The sequence below is a fragment of the Pristiophorus japonicus genome, chromosome 2 (assembly GCF_044704955.1).
Source record: "Pristiophorus japonicus isolate sPriJap1 chromosome 2, sPriJap1.hap1, whole genome shotgun sequence".
Lineage (NCBI taxonomy): Eukaryota > Metazoa > Chordata > Chondrichthyes > Pristiophoridae > Pristiophorus > Pristiophorus japonicus.
In genome coordinates this window covers 330,036,807-330,059,088 of record NC_091978.1, presented here as the reverse complement: position 1 = coordinate 330,059,088, position 22,282 = coordinate 330,036,807, and the positions used below count along the sequence as shown (strand labels likewise).

General features: G+C 47.4%; 1 long non-coding RNA gene across 1 annotated transcript in view; it reads left to right on the top strand.

The window, feature by feature from the left end:
* LOC139234685 (uncharacterized) overlaps positions 1-22,282 on the top strand; it is a 98,850-nt gene that overhangs the window by 44,421 nt on the left and 32,147 nt on the right. Inside the window, exon 2 of the long non-coding RNA XR_011588328.1 lies at positions 4,327-4,401. This is a non-coding gene — a long non-coding RNA (uncharacterized lncRNA). The remainder of the gene's footprint in view (positions 1-4,326; positions 4,402-22,282) is intronic.

Below are 22,282 nucleotides of genomic sequence, written 5' to 3'. Positions count from 1 at the left end.
GAAGCAGAGAGTCGGGATAAACGGGTCCTTTTCAGAATGACAGGCAGTGACTAGTGGAGTGCCACAGGACTCAGTGCTGGGACCCCAGCTCTTTACAATATACATCAATGATTTGGATGAAGGAATTGAGTGTAATATCTCCAAGCTTGTAGATGACACTAAACTGGGTGGTGGTGTGAGCTGTGAGGGGGACGCTAAGAGGCTGCAGGATGACTTGGACAGGTTAGGTGAGTGGGCAAATGCATGGCAGATGCAGTATAATGTGGATAAATGTGAGGTTATCCACTTTGAGGGCAAAAACGCGAAGGCAGAATATTATCTGAATGGTGGCAGATTAGGAAAAGAGGAGGTGCAACGAGACCTGGGTGTCATGGTTCATCAGTCATTGAAAGTTGGCATACAGGTACAGCAGGAGGTGAAGAAGGCAAATGGTATGTGGACCTTCATAGCTAGGGGATTTGAGTATAGGAGCAGGGAGGTCTTACTGTAGTTGCACAGGGCCTTGGTGAGGCCTCACCTGGAATATTGTGTTCAATTTTGGTCTCCTAATCTGAGGGAGGACATTCTTGCTATTGAGGGTGTGCAGCAAAGGTTCACCAGACTGATTCCCGGGATGGCCGGACTGACATATGAGGAGAGACTGGATCAACTGGGCCTTTATACATTGGAGTTTAGAAGGATGAGAGGGGATCTCATAGAAACATAAAGATTCAGACGGGACGGGACAGGTTAGATACAGATAGATTGTTCCCGACGTTGGGGAAGTCCAGAACCAGGGGACACAGTCTTATGATAAGGGGTAGGCCATTTAGGACTGAGATGAGGAGAAACTTCTTCACTCAGAGAGTTGTTAACCTGTAGAATTCCCTGCCGCAGAGAGTTGTTGATGCCAGTTCATTGGATATGTTCAAGAGGGAGTTAGATATGGCCCTTACGGCTAAGGGGATCAGGGGATATGGAGAGAAAGCAGGAAAGGACTACTGAGGGAATGATCAGCCATGATTTTATCAAATGGTGGTGCAGGCTCGAAGGGCCGAATGGCCTACTCCTGAACCTATTTTCTATGTTTCTATGTATGGTGGCCAGGAATTGATTCTGAGCTGGAAGCATGCATGCATCAGTGCAACACCTGCATGCAGCTTAGCAAAGCACCAGCGGAATCACCGCTGAGTTTGTAGTCATGGCCATCCAAACCTTGGTCCAGGATCCATGTAGATTTTTCTGGTCCCTTCCTGGGCACGATGTTTTTAATGGTGGTGGATGCTTATTCGAAGTGGATAGAATGCATAATCATGGCAACCATAGAGAATTTCAATGTCATGTTCGCGACACATGTTCTGCCTGACATAGTGGTGAGCAACAATAGGAGTTTCAGGAGTTTGTAAAACTTAACGGCATAAAACATGTAAGGTCAGCACCGTTCATGTTATGTATGAAGAAAGAGTCTGACTGGATACTGTGAGCTCAAAGTAAAGTGTGACCTTAGTCTTTTATTGCAGGTCTCTAGAGTGCCTCTCTAGCCTGTGAGGCCTCCTTAAATACCTGTGCTCCCAAGGGATTATGAACCCTCTGGTGGCTGTACAGGGCATATACAAGTTTACATATATAACAACACTCCCCCCCCCCCCCCCCCAAACTATTTACAAGGTGAGTCAATCTGGGGCCCTTCTTGCCCTGGTTGATCGTCTCGGTGTGAATGCTGGAATGCTGGTATTGGTGAGTCATCTGTTGTGCCCTCACTGGGCTGCTGTGCAGCTGACCTTTCTGGGCTGCCTGGTGTGTGAGTCCTGCTGGGCTGCTGTGGGTGATGGGTTCTGCTTCGTGGCCAACCGCGGTGCCAGTTGCCACTGGTGTGTATGTTGGGGGGGTCAAAGAAGGTAGGGTCCAAAGTGGGTTGCTCAGGATAGTCCGTGAATCTGAGTTTGATTTAGTCCAAGTGTTTCCGGTGAATGAGCCCATTTGAAAGTTTGACTCGAAACACCCTGCACCCCTCTTTGGCCACAACCGTGCCGGGAAGCCACTTGGGACCTTGTCCATAATTCAATACAAATACAGGATCATTGATTTCAATCTCGTGTGACATATTTGTGCTATCATGATATGTACTTTGTTGAAGCCACCTGCTCTCTACCTGTTCATGTGATCAGGGTGAACTAACAAGAGCCTTGTCTTGAGAGCTCTTTTCATAAGTAGTACAGCAGGTGGAATCCCTGTGAGCGAGTGGGGTCTAGCGAAGCAGGACTTGGGATCGGCAAGTCTGCAGTGAGCCTTCTGTTACCCTCTTCAAGCCCTGCTTGATGGTTTGCACTGCTCTCTGTGCCTGACCATTGGATGCTGGTTTGAACGGGGCAGATGTAACATGTTTGATCCCGTTACAGGTCATGAATTCTTTGAACTTGGGTAAAACATGGCCCGTTGTTGCTCATAAGGACATCGGGCAGGCCGTGCATGGCAAACATGGCCCGAAGGCTTTCAGTAGTTGCAGCGGACATGCTTGCCAACATTATATCAAATTCAATCCATTTGGAGTACGCATCTACAACCACAAGGAACATTTTACCCAAGAACGGGCCTGCATAGTCGACATGGACCCTAGACCACGGTTTGGAGGGCCAAGACCATAATCTTAGTGGCGCCTCCCTGGGTGCATTGCTTAACTGCGAGCATGTATTACATCTGTGCATGCAGGACTCTAAGTCCGCATTGATACCGGGCCACCGCATGTGGGATCTGGCTATCGCTTTCACCTTAACGATGCCTGGGTGGGTACTGTGGAGGTCACTGACGAAAGTGTCTCTGCCCTTCTTGGGGACCACTACCCGATTGCCCCACAGGAGGCAGTCTGCCTGTACAGACATTTCATCTTTGCGCCGCTGGTATGGCTTTATCTCTTCCTGCATCTCCACTGGGACACTGGACCAGCTCCCGTGAAGCACACAGTTTTTTACTAGGGACAGTAAGGGGTCCTGGCTCATCCAGGTTCTAATCTGACGGGTGAAAACAGGTGATTGTTCACTCTCAAATGCTTCCATAACCATGACTAAATCTGCGGGCTGTGCCATTTCCACCCCCGTGGTGGGCAATGGCAGCCTACTGAGAGCATCGGCGCAGTTTTCTGTGTCTGCCCTGTGGCGGATGGCATAGTTGTATGCGGACAACGTGAGCGCCCATCTCTGGATGCGGGCCGATGCATTAGTATTTATCCCCTTACTCTCGGAAAACAGGGATATTAGTGGCTTATGGTCAGTTTCCAATTCAAATTTTAGCCCAAACAGATATTGATGCATTTTCTTTACCCCATAGACACACACTAATGCTTCTTTTAAATCATGCTGTAGGCTCTCTCAGCCTTAGACAGACTTCTGGATGCATAAGCAACCGTTTGCAATTTCCCAAAATCATTAGCTTGTTGCAATACACATCCGATGTCATACGACGACGCATCACATGCTAGTACCAAACGCTTACATGGTTCATACAACTGTGGAAATGTACTTTTAAAGTTGTATACACTGTTACATGTACCCTTTTGCAATAAAACAAAATGGAGTCCCGATCCTCCGAGAAGCTTCTACATCAAACAGTCTGTTTCTACATAAACATGCTAACCTTGACTGAAAGTGCTTATAGTTGATTATCTGAGAAAAGCAGGAGCCATCTGTATGAGTGAGGGAACCTTGAACAAACCCACCCGGCCGGAGGCTTAACCACCACATAACAGAAAGAATGTCCTGTTGAAATAAGTACTACCCATTGTACTCCCCTGTACTATCAATAGTCTGTTGCTATGCCAAACCTAAGAAGGACTAAATAAAGGTTGTAAAGATAAGGATGTGGTAATAATTAACTGCTTGGAGAACCCTTTATCTGTTTTCGCTGACCGCAAGGGCAGAACCGATACATGTGATGGAACCATAACTTGTTTGTTCTACTGTATAAAGATATTGTGAATTTGTACCACAGTGGAAGTCTCTGCTTAGCCTTTGACTAAACAGGACTCTCCCTTGCTGCAAGTAAAACTTATTAAAGGAACATCTACTGGAGCTGATTGTGTCAGAGTCTTATTGAGAGTCGAGATTTCGACAGTTACTTCTTGGAGGTTACACCGGGATCACTTACTGTCTACTCTGTGAGTGAACAGATGCTGGCATAGTGCCTCTTCGATGAAGGGCTTAACTGGCCAGAATATGGTGAGCCTTTTGCTCACAAGGGGTCTCTTTACTGTTGAACCGCATATGTAATCTGTTGTCCACAGTGGAGGTACTGCAATCTACGAGACTCGAAATTTAAGATCTAAAGTTATGTTTGTAATCATTTTCTTTTCAGCTTGTAGGCAGAAGGAATCTGATCCTGAAAATATCTGATCTTGAAACAGCCCGGGGAGATTTTCATTGGTAAAAGGTAAGAAGAGCGCTATCAATCGATTATCCTTGTTTGATAGGATGATACAAGTCCCTAAAGGAAAGTTCCTTGTGTGATAGGACTCCCTTAGAAGGGACAGGGTCCTTGTGTGATAGGGTCATAAAGGGAATTTTATTAAGATAAGTTAAGAACTCGGTCTGTAGTGGTGTACAATGCAGACTGAGAATTGACTATTTGTTTAGATAGAGTTTAAGGCTATGATTTGTATACCAGCGTGGATGTTGATTGTCCTTGTTAGTTGTCCTTGTTATACTGTTGTGTTCAATAACTTTCTGCGACATTGCAATTAGAGAAACGGGAAGAATCACTATGGAAAATTGTGATTTGACAAAACAAGGATTGATTGAGAAAAGAAACAGTAACTGAATGATCAACTACGGTTGGTTCGTGTCAACATATCTCACACACCCAGACTGAGCCCGAATTAAGAGCCTTTTTAGGCCACGTGACGGCCAGGAGAAGTGGGCGTAGAGAACTCAGTTGACCGAAAGGATTGTGAGATCAGAAACTGTGAAAAATCTTAATTATCCAGAATGGGTGCCGGAGCAAGTAAAACATCACCAAAGGGCACACCAGCCTATTTTATGCTCCAGAATTGTGGTCAGTCTTCAATTGACCACCTAAAAAAATGGGTAAAATGGACTAAGGATGAAAACAGGCCATTTTCACCCAATGGTTCATTTAATTTAGAAAGAATAACATGTCTAGAGGAGTGTCTTATAGACAAAGACCCGGGTTGAAGAGGTAAAAAGAAAATAAATTGGTCGGCATTTGGAGATTGGAAAAGGGAAGCTGAGGAACGACATGAAAAGAGCCTAAGGGTCAGCAAGCAGTGTATTAGAGGGAAAAAGCAGGTGGACAAACGAAGAGAGCAGGTGAATCGACCCAGACATGGTAAAAATCCATTTATTATGGTTGCTAAAGAAACAAAGGAACACCCGCCAAATGCCCCTAAGGGTTGGGAAAAAGATGAGGCTGAGGATTGGGACGATAATTGGACTCCCTACGGCCATCGACCACCGCCATATGTTGAACCCCAAGCGGATGCTGGGTCACATTTCACAGGAACTGTTATAAAAGAAATATGTAAAACTTTACAGATTAACCAATGTTTTCATTAGTTATCATCCACAATCAGCTGGACTTGTTGAAAGATATAATGGAATGCTTAAAAATAAGTTAGCAAAATTTTGTAATGATACTGGACTAAAATGGGTAGAACTGCTGCCCTTAGCCTTGATGGTAATGCGATCTGCAACCAACAGAACAGGCCTGTCACCGCATGAGATAGTTATGGGACGTCCCCAACGACTACCTTTTACAGCACCGTTTACTGCAAAACAAATGGACATCCATAAAATGGAAGAAAATATGTTGAATTATTGTATTGCGCTAACCAAATGTATTTCCAGCTTTCATTCGCAGGTAAAAGAAGCTCAAGTCGAACCAGCGGAAGGAAAGTGTCATAATCTGGAGCCCGAAGAATTCGTTTACATCAAAATCTTTAAAAGAAAAAGCAGTCTACAACCAAGATTTGAAGGACCATACCAGGTCTTGTTGACAACTAATATTGCAATCAAGGTAAAAGACCAATATGGATCCATGCGTCCCATTGCAAAAGGGCACCCGAAGTGTCGTCAGTGGGCGAGAGCGCTCGGACGTCGTCCCAGTTCCAGCCTATCTTTCCCAGCCAGCTCCTGCCGAGCAGCGTGGGACCATTGCCTGGTACCACTCAGAGTGGTAGCTTGTGCACCGCTTCATCGTAGGAGACCTTTACAGTGGCACTGTCGATTACGGGAATCAGTTCCTTTGTGTAAGTTCTTAGTTTCGTGCGAATAGGCGTCAAGACTGGCCTTGAGGCCTTGCTGCACCACAATGTTTCGAAAGTCTTTTTGCTCATGATGTACTGGCTCGCGCCCGTGTCCAACTCCATTGATACCCGGAGTTCATTTAGTTCAACCTTCAGCATTATCGGGCGACACTTTGTGGTAAATGTGTGCACCCCATATACCTCTGCCTCCTCGGTCTGAGGCTCTGCTTCGTCGTGATCCACCATGGATTTGTCCTCCTCTGCAACATGGTTTGCAGGATTAACAGGATTAGCAGCTGGCCTGCACATACGTTGGAGGTGTCCCATTGTTCCACAACAAACGTATCCTTTGAAGCGGCATGAATGGAAACGATGATCACTCCCCGCTGCGCCAACAAGGTGTCAATGGCCTTGCATTCATCACGCTTGATGGTGGACTCAGACATCTGCAGGCGTGCAGCTGCAGACATGTGGGGCCTGCCCTGGTATGTTGTGATTTGAAAACAACATCACTTTGTTCACAGTACTTGTAGCAGCACTATTGTGCTGAGAGATTTGCTTAGTATTGTCGCTGGTGGCAATGAACACCTGGGCTATTGCTATGGCCTTACTCAAGGTTGGGGTCTCTACAGTCAAAAGTTTGCGAAGTATGGTTTCGTGGCCAATGCCAAGTACAAAAAGATCTCTGAGCATGTGCTCCGTATGTCCTTCAAATTCGCAATGTCCTGCAAGGCGTCTTAGCTCGGTGATATAACTCGCCACTTCCTGGCCTTCAGACCTTTTGTAGGGGTAGAACTGGTACTTCACCATCAGAACGCTCTCCTTCGGGTTCAAATGCTCCCAGACCAGTGTGCACAAATCATCGTACGATCTCTCTGTGGGTTTCGCTGAAGCGAGCAGATTTTTCATGAGGCCATACGTTGGTGCCCCGCAGACAGAGAGGAGAATCGCCCTTCGTTTGGCAGCGTTCGCTTCTCCTTCCAGCTCGTTGGCTACGAAATATTGGTCGAGTCGCTCCACAGAGGTTTCCCAATCATCTCACTCCGAGAATTTCTCCAGAATGCCCACTGTTCTCCGCATCGTTGGGTTCGTTATCTGTATCTCATTGCCAGTTGTTATGTATGAAGAAAGAGTCTGATTGGATACTGTGAACTCAAAAGTTAAAGTGTGACCTTAGTCTTTTATTGCAGGTCTCCAGAGAGCCTCTCCAACCTGTGTGCCAAGGGGTTATGGGATCCCTTGGGACTCCAGGGGATGAGCCCTCTGGTGGCTGTACAGGGCATATACAAGTTTACATATATAACAGTTCAAGCCTGCATCCAACGGGCAAGCAGAACATGCAGTACAAATTATCAAGCAAGGCATGAGGAGAGTAACCCAAGGGTCACTGCAGACCCGCTTGTCTTGCATACTGCTGAATTACAGGACAAGACCCCACACACTCACAGGGGTCTCCCCTGCTGAACTCATGATGAAAAGATGTCTTAAGATCAAGTTATCTCTTGTACACCCGGATTTAAGTAATCATGTTGAATACAGAAGACAGAGTCAACAAGGTTACCACGATCGTGCAACTGTGTCACGCAAGATTTCTGTTAATGATCCTGTATATGTGTTGAATTATCGTCATTATCCCAAATGGATCGCTGGTACGGTCATGGCCAAGGAGGGTAACAGAGTATTTGTTATTAAGCTCAAGAATGGGCAAACTTGCAGGAAACACATAAATCAAACAAAGCTGAGGCAGACAGATGAGCCAGAGCAGTTGGACGAAGAAACCATCGACGACCAACTAACCTACCAGCAGCCTTCAGTGGACTCAAGGGTCATCAGTGAACCCGGAATTTCCATCACGGACTTGTTCAATAAAAATGGACTTGCAATTCCTGACATGACCACTGCCACCCCAACAAGTCAGCCATCCAGCCACCGGCCACAACAGACTCCGCACATTCAACCAAGGCCGGAATCGACCCGGGAGCGTAAAGCACCGGACCGTCTCAACCTGTGAAAGACTGTGATAAGATCACAGAGGAGGGTATTGTCATGTATGTACATGCTGTTTGTAGCCACAAGATGGTGTCATTGTTGGAGGCCACTGAGCAGCACGCACATGATGCTGCTCTGGAATAAAAGGCCAGCCATTTTGTGAGTCAGACACTTTGGGCCTTTGGGCAAGGTTGTACCTTGCTTAGCTAAACAGTACTCAGTTTGAACCTTTATTGCATACATAACACTTCTGTTATGTCTTTAGATGCTCTGATAATGACTCCACGAGGCAATGTATTGATCTTAGTCCATTTACTGTAACTCCAGAGTGAGTATCACACACGGTGGCCTGCCTTTTAAACTAGGCCTGGCACACCTGTACAGGTAACCTACAAGTCTCCCACTGCAATGCCCTCTAGTGGCATACCTTCGTGACCATACAGCCGGTACAAGTTTCCCATATTAGTGCCCTCTGGTGACACATCATATGAAATAGTACAAGCAGTGAACATGTTTGGATACATGACATCACTCTCCCCCAAGTCCTTAGTGCAAATCACCTTCATGCATTGACTGTGCTCTGGGCTTAGCTCTATCTGGTTGACCCTTGGAGGGTCGTTTCCATCTTGGGTGAGAAGGTGGTGTTTTGTTGACAGTAGAGGTGCTGGTGGTTTCTGATTGTGCATCCATGACCATTCCATTCTCTTCCCCCCCCATATATAGATTATGCCGGTGGCTTATTACATTCATATACATTCAAGTCCAGAAAAAAAAATTGCATTTACATCATTACATTTGTGGTACAGTTATGAGGCAAGTACATTTGACTGGTGAGGTACAAACTTGATACATACTTGGAATCAGTACTGGTGTCAGCACCAGTGCGCGGGGAAAAACTAGTACCAGAACTGCTGGATGATGTCCATATAGTCTGGTGGTGGCGCGGTGCCCAGTGCTGGCAGTGGAAACCCGGTTGGCTCAAGTTGCCTGCTCTCGGGGCCTTTGCCGTTGCTCCTAGCGTCGGGCAGGTTCATAGATGCCTGTGAACCTGCCCTTTCCTTCCCTGTCGCTGCTGCTCCCTGAGGAGCAGTCGTCTAGCAGTGCGCAGGGAACTGCTGACTCGCTTGCTTGGGCATTATTTGGTTTGGGATCCGGGCTGGTCCCGGTCCCATTTGGGAGAACGTTGCGGATGACCCTTCGTTTCCGGGTGTAGCCTTGGTGGCGATTGGGTCTGAGGGCTGTGCCTTAGCACGGTTTGCTCTTTCAGGCTCATGGTGGTTGGTGCCATCGGGTGCCCGAGAGGTGGAGCCGATCAGAGGCAGGGTGTCGATACTGGTGCCGTTGCCCTCCTGAGATCGTTTGCTCTGCAGCTTGTCTATTTTAGCTGCTTGTGGCCACACTCCGTGGTGCATCACTCTGGTCCCAGGGATACAGGCTACAGCATTGGGTAGCTTGTTGGACCTATGTGCTCCAATGGGTGTTTGCCCGCTACATTAACTGAATGCAGTTGAAATCCTACATCGCACAACATTTCATTACTCATTGTGGATAAACTGTAGCTCTTTTTGCAATTGCACAACTTTTCATTGCTTAGTACATGTATAATACTCTGATCATCAATTACAAGCTTTATAATTAACTCACAGTTGCTATTATATTGATTGAGAATGTGGACCTGTCCCTTTAAGAGTGGTGGGTTGCTGGCCTCCTTTAAGAGAGCCTTGCTATCTTTACCCCAACCATCTTCTTCGCTTGGTGCCACGTGTTGCTCCTTCAGCGCTTCACCTTTTGATTTGGGCGCCATACACCTCATCGTGGGGCTGAGCTGCCTCTCTGACTATTGCTTCATAATCCGCGTTGGATTCATAGACATCTGCAGACTCTTCATCGACACAGTGAGTCACATTTCTTTTCATCATCATCATAGGCAGTCCCTCGGAATCGAGGAGGACTTGCTTCCACTCCCAAAGTGAGTTCTTTGATGGCTGGACAGTTCGATACGAGAGCCACAGACCCTGATACAGGTGGGACAGACATTCTTCGAGGGAAGGGGTCGATGGGGCTGGTTTGCCGCGCACTCCTTCCGCTGCCTGCGCTTGGCCTCTTCATGCTCTTTGCGTTGAGACTCGAAGAGCTCAATGCCCTCCCCGATGGACTTTCTCCACTCAGGTGGTCTGCGGCTAGGGTCTCCCAGGTGTCAGTGGTGATGTCGCACTTTATCAGGGAGGCTTTGAAGGTGTCCTTATGACGTTTCCGCTGTCCTCCTTTGGCTCGTTTACCATGAAGGAGCTCCGCATAGAGCATTTGCTTAGGGAGTCTCGTATCTGGCATGCGTACTATGTGGCCTGCCCAGCAAAGCTAATCGAGTGTGGTCAGTGCTTCAATACTGGGATGTTAGCCTGGTCGAGGACACTGATGTTGGTGCAGGATTTGCGGCGACATCGTTGGTGATATATCTCCAGAGACTTGAGGTGCCTTCTATACATCGTCCATGCCTCAGATCCATACAGGATGGCGGCTATGACTACAGCCCTGTAGACTTGAAGGCCTGGTCTTCAAACACTCTTTTCCTCAGACGGCCGAAGGCTCCGCTGGCGCACTGGAGACGATGCTGAATCTCCGCATCAATGTCTGCCTTTGCTGATAAGAGGCTCCCGAGATATGGGAAATGGTCCACGTTGTCCAGGGCCACGCCGTGGATCTTGATGATTGGAGAGCAGTGCTTTGCGGCGGTGACAGGCTGGTGGACATTTGTCTTACGGATGTTAAGCGTAAGGCCCATGCTTTCATATGCCTCAGTGAATATATTGGCTATATCCTGGAGTTCAGCCTCTGAATGTGCACAGACGCAGGCGTCGTCCACATATTGCAGCTCAACGACAGAGGCTGGAGTGATCTTGGACCTGGCCTGGAGGCGGCGTAGGTTAAACAGCTTCCCACTGGTTCTGTAGTTTAGTTCCACTCCAGTGGGGAACTTGTTGATTGTGAGGTGGAGCATGGCGGCGAGGAAGATTGAGAAGAGGGTTGGAGCGATAACGCAGCCCTGTCCGGATGTGGATTGGGTCTGTAATGGATCCGTTGGTAAGGATCACAGTCTGCATGTCATCGTGAAGCAGGCGAAGGATATTGACAAACTTTTGGGGGCATCTGAAACGGAGGAGGACGCTCCATAGACCCTCATGGTTGACACTGTCAAAGACCTTTGTAAGATCGAAAAAGGCCATGTATAAGGGATGCCGCTGCTCCCTGCATTTTTCCTGCAACTGTCGCACTGCAAAGATCATGTCTGTTGTGCCCCGTAGGGGACGAAATCCGCATTGAGCTCCTCGGCCACAGGGAGAAGACGAATGAGGAGAACTCAAGCGATAACTTTCCCAGTGGCTGATAGGGAGATTCCCCTGTAGTTGCCGTAGTCGGACTTGTCCCCTTTTTAAAAAATGGTCACAATCACTGCATCTCTCAGATCTCCCAGCATGCTCTCCTCCCTCCAGATGAGAGATGAGGTCATGTATCTGCACCAACAGCGCCTCTCCGGCATATTTTAGCGCCTCAGCAGGGATTCCATCTGCACCCGTAGCCTTCTTAAGCTATTTTATGGCTTTGCCTACCTCATGCAATGTTGGAGTTTCACTGAATTGGTGGCAGGTCGCTGCTGCAGGATGGAGTCGAGAACACTCGAGTCTAAGGCAGAGTCTCAATTGAGGAGATATTCAAAGTGCTCCTTCCATCGGGCCCTGACAGCCTCGGTGTCCTTGATGAGTGTTTCCCCATTCTTGGCCAGGAGTGGGGTGGGGCCTTGGGAGTTTGGACCATAGGTGGCCTTGACTGCAGCAAAGAATCCTCGCAGATCGTGGCTGTTGGCCAGTTGATGTATCTCCTGTGCTTTCTCCATCCACCACAGTGTCAAAGGCCTTTGTAAGATCGAAAAAGGCCATGTATAAGGGCTGGCGCTGCTCCCTGCATTTTTCCTGCAACTGTCGCGCTGCAAAGATCATGTCTGTTGTGCCCCGTAGGGGACGAAATCCACAATGTGATTCCGGGAGGCGGTCCCGGGTTTTTTGTTGGACCTGAGCCTTGAGCCGTCTGTAATGTTGTTTTGCAGCTCCCAAGTTGGGTTGTTGCTTGAGGCTCAGAAATGCTTTGCGCTTGCGATCTATTAGTTCTTCGATCTCCTGATCATTTTCATCAAACCAGTCCTGATGTTTTCTGGTTGAGTGACCAAGTGTCTCTTCACAGGCACTGGTTATAGAGGCCTGGAGGGCAGACCAAGCGCTATGGGGATTCAGCATCTCAGGGTCATCAAGGCACGCCAGATTGGCTGTGAGGCGCTGGCTGTATAGGGCTCTCTTAGCTGGGTCTCTAAGTACCCCGGTATAAATTTTTTTGTGGAATTGCTTCTGCTCTCCCCTCTGCTTTGGGGATGTTAATGTTGATGATGGATCAGATTAGGCGGTGGTCCATCCAGCAGTCGTCAGCTTCTGTCATGGCGCAGGTGATGTGCACATCCTTGCGATCCCTGGCTTGGACAATGACATAGTCAAGCAGGTGCCAGTGTTTGGAATGAGGGTGTTGCCACGATGCCTTGTATTTGTCCCTCTGGCGGAACGGGGTGTTGGTGATGAGGATTTCGTGTTCTAGACATTTTGTCAGGAGTAGGGTACTGCTGGAATTGGCTTTCCCTACCCCCTCTCTGCCAATCACACCACCCCAAAGGGTTGTGTCTTTGCCGACACTGGCATTAAAATCACCCAGGAGGATCAATTTGTCGCCCATGGGTACGCGGGACAAGGATGTTTCGAGGTTGGAATAAAAACCCTCTTTAGCCTCATCCGTTGCATCGAGTGTAGGGGCATACGCACTGATCACTGTGGCACATTGGTTCCGAGATAGAGTAATACGAAGAGTCATGAGGCATTCGTTAACCCCACAGGGGGAGTCTTTGAGGCAGTTGACCAGCTCATTCTTGACGGCAAAGCCGACTCCATGAAGGCGCCGTTCTGCCTCTGATTTCCCTTTCCAGAAGGTGGTGTATCCTCCTCTATGTTCCTTCAACTGGCCTTCCCCTGTCCGCCGGGTCTCGCTTAGGGCAGCGATGTCAATGTCGAAACGTCTGAGTTCCCGGATAACTATGGCGGTGTCGCATTCCGGCTTGTTGCTGTTGGGATTGTCCATGAGGGTCTTGATTTTCCAGGTCCAGAACTTCATATTGACGAAGTGGAAGATGCCTATGCGTGAGTTCTTTTAACGTGGGGTGGCCACTGCACACCGGCAACCACACGGGCTTAGCTGAACAAGGTCTTGGTCCAGTGGCAAGGGGGTCCAAGGCAACTGGAGACCAGGCACAGCTCTATAGGCCTAATTGCCTACGGCGAAATGTTGGCCGCAAGCTCGGCATCGAGTAATGCCATTGATGGTAGATGGCCCGAGACTTGGCTGAGGGGCAGGCATTAGGAAGGTGACTTCCAAAGTTATTTTAAAAGTTAAAAGTTGATAAAAATTGCCAATTTATTTCAAAAGTTTCTAAGAGTTGTTAAAAAGTCTAAGATGTAAATCATTAATAGGTTATAAAAGTTTCCCCAGTTTAAAAAGTTTTCTAAAGATTGTTAAAAAGTCAAGGATGTAGGTCAAAAATAGATGTTTAAAAGTATTTCGATTAAAAGTCTAAAATATAAGTTTTAAAAGTTATCCCAACTTGTTTAAAAAGTTTAAAGGTTGATTAAAAGTTTAAAAATTAATTAAAAGTTGGTCAGGTGTTTAAGACGTTGGGTTGAACGCCGCCGCCGCGGTCCCTTCGGCTGGTTCAGCTCCGGCCTGGAGTCCCTTCGGCCGGTTCCACGTTTCCCCCAATCTGTCAGCACAATGAACACCTGGTGTGCGACCACAGGGACAGGCATGGGCAGGTATGGTGTCCTTTTGGTCGAGATGGCCCGGGACCAGTGTGGTGTCCTTTCGGCTGGTGCGGGATCCCTTCGGCCCGGGACAGAAGCGGTCGGCGCGGGGTCCCTTCAGCAACTGCAAGGTAACGTTTATTTGTTGTCCCACTGGGGCTGCTCGGGGCCCGCTGCGGTCCGGACCCGTGTGGAGTCTGTTCGGCCCGGGACAGAAGCAGCCGGCGCGGGGTCCCTCCGGCCTGGGACAGAAGCGGCGGCGTGTTGTCCAGCTTCCTCACCCCGGAGAGCGGAACCAGGATGGGACCCGTGTCTCAGCAGCCACCAACACAACATTTTTAAAAGTGCGAACAGGTGTAAACGGTCAACATGGTGCGACACTATCATCAACCGTGCTGCCATTTAGCCTTCAGGCAGAAAAATGTTCACAGATTAACAAACGTTTCTTTTATGCATGAACTTCACTCCACGGATGAAGTGGCGTGCACATCCCCCCCCCCCCATTTCCAATTAATCTCAGCTAGCCAACTCCTCCGCAAGAGCGCGGGGCCATTTCCCGGAACAGCCGGTTCTGTGATCCATTATGCGTTACCACCAAGTTTTCACTGCCAAGCACTGGGATGATCTCTTTGGTGTATGTACGTAGCTGCATCTCAATGCGTTCCAATTTGGGCCTGCTAGCTCTGTGTGGCCATAGTCTCTCAAATTGTTGGGGCGCTCATGATGGACTGGCTAGCTCCCGTATCCAGCTCCACGTGCACCGGGATGCCATTCAGTAAGACTTTCATCATTATGGGTGGAATTTTGGTGTATGAGCTGTGGATGTCGGCCACATGAACTCTCTGAACTTCAACATCCATGGTTGTTCCCCAGGCCTCATCCTGCATTTCAGACCCCTCGTCTGGTTCGTCTGTCTCGCAGACTAGCCTCGCTACTGCCTTTTTGCACATCCTCACCAAGTGTCCCTTGACATTACAAATCCTACAGGTGTATAGTTGGAACCTGCAGATGTCTGCCCACACATCTCCAACATGAGCTGAGGTTGCTGTTAACAAAAGGGCTATTCCCAGGCATTCCTCTCTGATGGCTCGTTTGGCTGTTTCTAAGCCTTCTGATGGAGGGTGTTAATTGTCCCATCACAGGATGCATTGTTCCTCGTGATGGCGTGAATTGCCGATCCCCTTTCCATTTTCCCTGTTGCAGGCCCACCCTGGAACTCATAGCTGCCTGGACGGTGTCGAATTGCCCTTGCCTGCCTGCCTGGATGGTGTCGAATTGCCCTTGCCTGCCTGTGGGGTTCTGTGTCCTTTTTACTACATTAACTCCCTGGTTCATCGCAATATTGAAACCTGGGCTGTGTGCTTAAATTAGCTTGGTCTCCTCTTCCCCTGCCATGAAGGTCTGAGCTATCAACGCTGCCCCTTAGTCAAATCCTTAGTCTTTATGAGCTTCTTGAAAATGCCGGCATGATTAATGCCCTCGATGAAAAAGTTCCTTAACATCTCCCCCCTGCAGGCATCGGAGAACTTAGAGACTGGCCAAATGACGCAGTTCTGCCACGAAGTCCGAGATGTTTTGACCCTCCCGACGCCGGTGAGAGTAGAACCGGTGCCGGGCCATGTGTATGCTTGAGATGCTCACTGATCAGCTGGCTGAGCTCTTCGAAGGACTTGTCCGTTGGCTTTTAGGGTGCGAGCAGGCCTTTCATCAGCACATACATCTGTGGACCACAGCTGGTCAGTAGATGCACCCTCCGCTTGTCAGCCGCTGCCTCTTCCAGCCAGTCCTTTGTGACAAAGCTCTGCTGGAGTCTTTTCACAAAGTCGTCCCAGTCCTCACCCACACAGTAGCATTCCTCTGTGCCACCGGTGGCCATCCTCGTGGTTCGGTGATTCCAGATCCTCGTTGCCAGATGTAGTGTCTCTTGTTACAAACTCACACGAGGCATGTATATATCAGACACGGTCACTCTGTGACCTTCACTTTATTTCCAGGACTGAAGAGTGCTGATCCTGGGTGGGACCTCCCCTTTTATACCTGGAAGCCCAGGTGAGGAGCTCACTCCCTGTGGTCAGGGTGTGCATTACAAGGGTACAGGTACAGTATGCATGAATTACAGTTACATACTTATAGTCATTGCAAGATGATGAAATACATGACAGAAAGACTTACATTTATATAGCACCTTTCAAGACCACCAGATGTCTCAAAGTGCTTTACAGTCAATTAAGTACTTTTGGAATGTAGTCACTGTTGTAATGTGGGAAATGCAGCAGCCAAATTTGCGCACAGCAAGCTCCCACAAACAGCAATGTAATAATGAACAGATAATCTGTTTTTGTTATGTTGATTGAGGGATAAATATTGGCCAGGACACCGGGGATAATTCCCCTGCTCTTCTTCAAAATAGTGCCATGGGATCTTTTACTTCCACCTGAGAGAGCAGACGGGGCCTCGCTTTAACATCTCATCTGAAAGACAGCACCTTCGACAGTGCAGCACTCCATTAGCATTGCACTAGTGTCAGCCTAGATTTATGTGCTCAAGTCCCTGGAGTGGGACTTGAACCCACAACCTTCTGACTCAGAGGCGAGAGTGCTACCCATTGAGCCACAGCTGACACTCAGATTATGAAGGATATAGAAAAAGTTAATCTGGACTATTAATTTAAATTAAACTGCGGAAGCAGAACTAGGGAATACAGGTTCCAACTAACGATAGGTCATTTAGAATGAATATCAGAAAATACTTATTTGCAGAAAGAGTGATCAATGTATGAAATAAACTTCCAGTTAGAGTAGTGGGGGCAAAAGTCTTGGAATCATTTAAGAAACGATTGGATAGTACATAGGTGGGACAGTAAGATCTCCTTAAGGGGATGAACAAAGATGGCTTTCCTGGTCTGTAATTGTCTTGACTGTAGAGACCAGCAAAAAAAATTTAAGTCTGAGCAAGGACGAGGGAACAAAAGAGAACTCGGAACCATTACTGGCAAGTTAATTTTCAACATTTACTTAAAACTATTTACAGATTTACAAAGTAGATTGATAAATTTTGTTTAAATTTATTCCGATACGATATGTTTTCTAAAGGGGTTTGCAGTGTGTCTCTCTCACCTTTTTAATCATGAATCTTACTCCTAACATTTCCCTTATGTTAATTGTTGCATTGTGGAAATTGAAGGGGGCCTAGAAAAGCTGTGCCTCACTTTTATTACTGCACAAGCAACACAATAATGTTTTCTGACAGAAATGAAATGTGAATTGCATTATTATATGTTTTTAAACAATGGGATATATATTTCTTAATAATTTTACTCGGGATATAATGCCTCAACAACTGAAATTTATATAGCACCTGTAACATAGTAAAATGTCCAAATGCGCTTCATAGGAATGTTACCAAACAATATTTGACACTGAGCCACATAAGGAGATATTAGGACAGGTGACCAAAAGCTTGGTCGAAGAGGTAGGTTTTAAGGAGTGTCTTATAGGAGGAGAGAGAGGTAGAAAGACAAAAAGGTTTATGGAGGGAATTCCAGAACTTGGGGCCTAGGCAACTGAAGGCAAGGCCGTCAATAGTGGAGTGATGAAAATTGGGGAGGAGACCAGAATTGGAGGAAAAGCAGATAACTTGGAGGGTTGTAGGGCTGGAGGAGGTTCCAGAGATAGGGAAAGCCATGGAGGAATTTGAAAACAAGATGAGAATTTTTAAATCGTGACATTGCTGGATTGGGAGCCAATGTAGGTCAGTGAGCTCATGGATGATGGGTAATTGGGACTTGGTGCATGTTAGAATTCAGGCTGTAAAGTTTCGGATGAGCTTAAGTATACGAGGGTGCAAGGTGGGAGGCTGGCCAGGAGAGCATTGGAACAGTCGAGTCTAATAACTCCACTCTGAGAAAATAATGGCCCTGAAATTCCGTTTTGGCCTTCCCGCGGGCATTTTAGAGAAAAAAAATGCACCTACCTTAAGCTGCTGCCCACGTTCGACTTTCCGATGCTGTGGCCTGAGCTGACTGCGCATCGCAGCGCGTGCACGTCGGGATGTGCGCAGGCCTGGAGCTGGAGTCACATAGCTCTGGGCAGCCAATCGGGTAAAGTATATACTCATTCATAGTAATAGGAGTTCTATAGGGTCCTAAACTCCTATTACTATCAATGAGAAACCCCCCCAAACACCCAAAACAGTAATAAAAAATAGAAAATATACACTACATTCATTTAAATTAAAGTTATTAATGTCTTAAAAAATATATATTTTCCCGATTTTTAAAAAAGTTTTTTAAAATAAACTTACCATTGTGGGGAGGATTTTTAATGATAAAATATGTTTTAATAACTTTATTTTTATATGTTTTTGTGTTTTTGAAAACACTTGCGCCTGAAAAAGTAGGCTATGCGTCTGCTTTTTCAGGCGCAAGATTTTTGAGGACATTTGTATGCGTAAATATCAGAAATTTGCACTTACAAATGTCCTCGTTCCCGATCTGTGGAGGATCTGTCAAGTCAAAAATTTGACAGATCGGAAAAGCCGGTTTTCAGCGCATGCGCAGTGCGCGCCAAAAACCAGCTTTTCCGGTGCCTTCCCGGGTCCATACAAACTTCGTACGGACCCGGGGAGGTTGGAATTTCAGGGCCATTCTCTATTGTTACATGTCCAAAAGCAGCTCATGGAGACAAAAGCAAAATACTGCGGATGCTGCAATCTGAAATAAAACCATAAAATGCTGGAAATCTTAGTGGGTCAGGCAGCATCTGTGGAGAGAGAAACAAAGTTAACAAAGGGTCATTGACCTGCAGCAGCTCATACAGACTCGCTGGCCTTGATATTAATCTGAAGGCGGCTTCTAAGCCGGGGGGCGGGGAGAAAAGAGGTGGAATTCAATGCCAAATCAGGTACAACAAGTAAAATAAAGAGAAGGGGAAAAAATTGGATTGAGATAAGAGACAGAAAAAGATTCTTTAAAAAATTACATTTTTAAAAATTCTCCAACAATAATTATAAGCTGAAGGAATGAGGCTCCACGCCTGTAAAATTTAATTTTCAGTGCGAGAGAGGTTGTTTGGCAGCAATTAAGACTCATCACACTGTTAAGAGGGTACTTAAACTGGAATGGACACGCTCTAACTTTTTGTGGCGAGGTTAGTCCGTAGTTACTGTGCAGGGTCAGGAACTTCATGCCGATCAATACATTTGAATGGGGAGCCAGAAGGCGAGATGCCATTTTCACGCAGCTTACGGAGAGGCAGCGCATCTCGGACAGCAGCTTACGGATTTTTGCGGTTAACTGCGCATGTGCGCTCGCCAGAAGTTGCTGTCTAATTTGCACATAAATAACATTGAGCACTGCTGCCTCACTTTTATTTTCATGGTAAAATCCCGCCGAACATCTATAATATGTTTAAAATCTTAGCGCCACCACTGGTGACAAAGTGTAATTATAGCAGGACAATTTACCTAAGCAGTTTCCATCATAAATGTGGGCATTGAAATCTGTAATAGAAAAGGTTGACAAGTGCGTGTCATTGTAGGATTTTTAATAAATATTTTTAAAAATATATGCATGAAGTAGATTTAGTGCTAAACATGTCCTTCAAGAGGTCAGGAGATGGCAGATGTATTCAATGTTTCATGTCATCCTGCAAAGACTGGACAAATGGAAAAGCTATTTAAACTGCTTTAATAATCTTCTAAGTGCTTTTATATTATAGGACTGCAGATTTATGGATTTCACTCTGTCAGTTGCACTGTAATGGTGAAAACAAGCCTGTCATGTATCTTACATTATTATATATAACTATCCTAACATGCTATACATGACTGTAATAAGATATGACCTGTAACCACCAGCATACCTTATCACCAGGGGTGCACTTGCAGGAGAGAGGTATATAAGGACAGGTCTCAGGCAAGTGCAGCATTCCAGAGCTGTGAAATAAAGGTGCAGGTCCAGAGTGACCTTGACTTCACTACATGCCTCGTGTGAATCTGTACTGAGGGGACAGGACTTTACAGTGGCGACGGGTTACGGGATTACAGAATCCACAGAATCCTATAATGATGAGGGTCCTACTCAACGGGATACCTGTCAACATGGAGCTGGATACGGGAGCGAGTCAATCTCTCATGGGCGCTCAACAATTTGAACAACTGTGGCCGCATAAAAGAGACAGACCAAAGCTCACAAGGGTCGACATCACACTAAGGACCTATACCAAAGAAATCGTACCAGTCCTCGGCAGCGCCATGCTCTCTGTCACACACAAAGGGACAGTGAACCGACTTCTCCTGTGGATTGTCCCCGGAGACCCCCCAGCACTGCTGGGGAGAAGCTGGCTGGCAAAACTAAACTGGAAATGGGATGATGTCCATGCCATATCATTAGAGGAACGGACCTCCTGCTCAACAGTTATAAAGTGATTTGAACATCTCTTTCAGCCAGGTGTGGGCACTTTCAAAGGGACCAAAGTCAAAATCTACATCACACAGGATGCTAGACCGGTCCATCACAAGGCCAGAGCTGTACCCTATGTGATGAGGGAAAAGATTGAACACGAACTAGACAGGCTTCTGCGGGAAGGCATTATATCACCTGTGGAATTTAGCGACTGGGCAAGTCCCATCGTCCCAGTCATGAAGCCTGATGGATCCGTACGAATCTGTTGGGACTACAAATCTACCATAAACAGAGTCTCCCTACAGGACCAGTACCCGCTGCCCAGAGCGGAGGACTTATTTGCCACATTGGCTGGAGGTAAACTTTTCTCAAAATTAGACCTCACATCTGCGTATATAAAGCAAGAATTGACCGAGGAATCCAAGCTACTCACCACCATCAACACACATCAAGGCCGTTTCATGTACAATAGATGCCCATTCGGCATCAGGTTGGCAGCTGCCATATTCCAGTGCAACATGGAGAGTCTGCTCAAGTCCATCCCAGGGACGGTTATATTTCAAGACGACTCCCATCTCCGTAATTTGGAGGAAGTACTAAAGCGGTTGGATCGGGTAGGCCTACGAGTCAAGAAATCCAAGTGCCTGTTTCTCGCACCCGAGGTTGAATTTTTGGGCAGAAGGATTGCCGCTGATGGAATCCGCCCAACAGAGTTCAAAACAGAAGCAATTCGCCTGGCACCCACGGGCTACTCAATTACTTTGGGAACTTTATGCGGAACTTAAGCACGCTGCTGGAGCCTCTCCACGTGCTACTCAGGAAGGGGTGCGATTGGTTTTGGAGGGATGCCCAGGAACGCGCCTTCAATAAGGCACGCAACCTTCTGTGTTCCAACAGTGTTTTGACTTTCTTTGACCGAGGTAAAAAGCTAGTTCTCACATGCGATGCGTCAGCGTATGGGGTCGGGTGCGTTTTGCAACATGTCAATAGTGTGGGCAAATTACAACCCATAGCTTATGCCTCCAGGTCACTTTCGCGGGCGGAGCGTGGGTACGGAATGGTAGAGAAGGAAGCGCTCGCATGCGTGTCAAAAAGATGCACCAATACCTTTTCGGGGCCAAGTTCGCGTTAGAAAATGACCACAAGCCCCTCACGTCCCTCCTATTCGAGAGCAAGGCAATAAACGCCAACGCCTCGGCGCGAATTCAACGGTGGGCACTTATGCTGGCATCCTACGACTATACCATAAGGCACAGACCAGGCACAGACAGCTGTGCCGACGCGCTCAGCAGGCTACCCCTGGCGACCACGGAAGGGTCTGACGAACAGGACTGTGAGATAGTCATGGCAATCAATGCCTTTGAGTCCACAGGTTCGCCCATGACGGCTCGCCAAATCATAGCCTGGACGGCCGGCGACCCCACGTTATCCTGAGTAAATAGATGTGTCCTAACCGGTGACTGGGCAGAGGCTCGGGATGCCTGCCCCGAGGAATTAAAACCCTTTCACAGGCGCATGCATGAGCTATCACTACAAGCAGACTGCCTGATGTGGGGCAGCTGATTAGTCATGCCTCTGCGAGGCAGTGAGGCATTTGTCCGGGAGCTCCACCACGAGCACCCAGGGATCGTTCTCATGAAGTCCATAGCAGATCCCATGTCTGGTGGCCTGGTATTGACGCGGACTTGGAGCTCTGCGTCCGACAGTGCACCATTTGTGCCCAACGCAGCAATGCCCCAGGGAGGCGCCACTGAGCCCCTGGCCTAACAA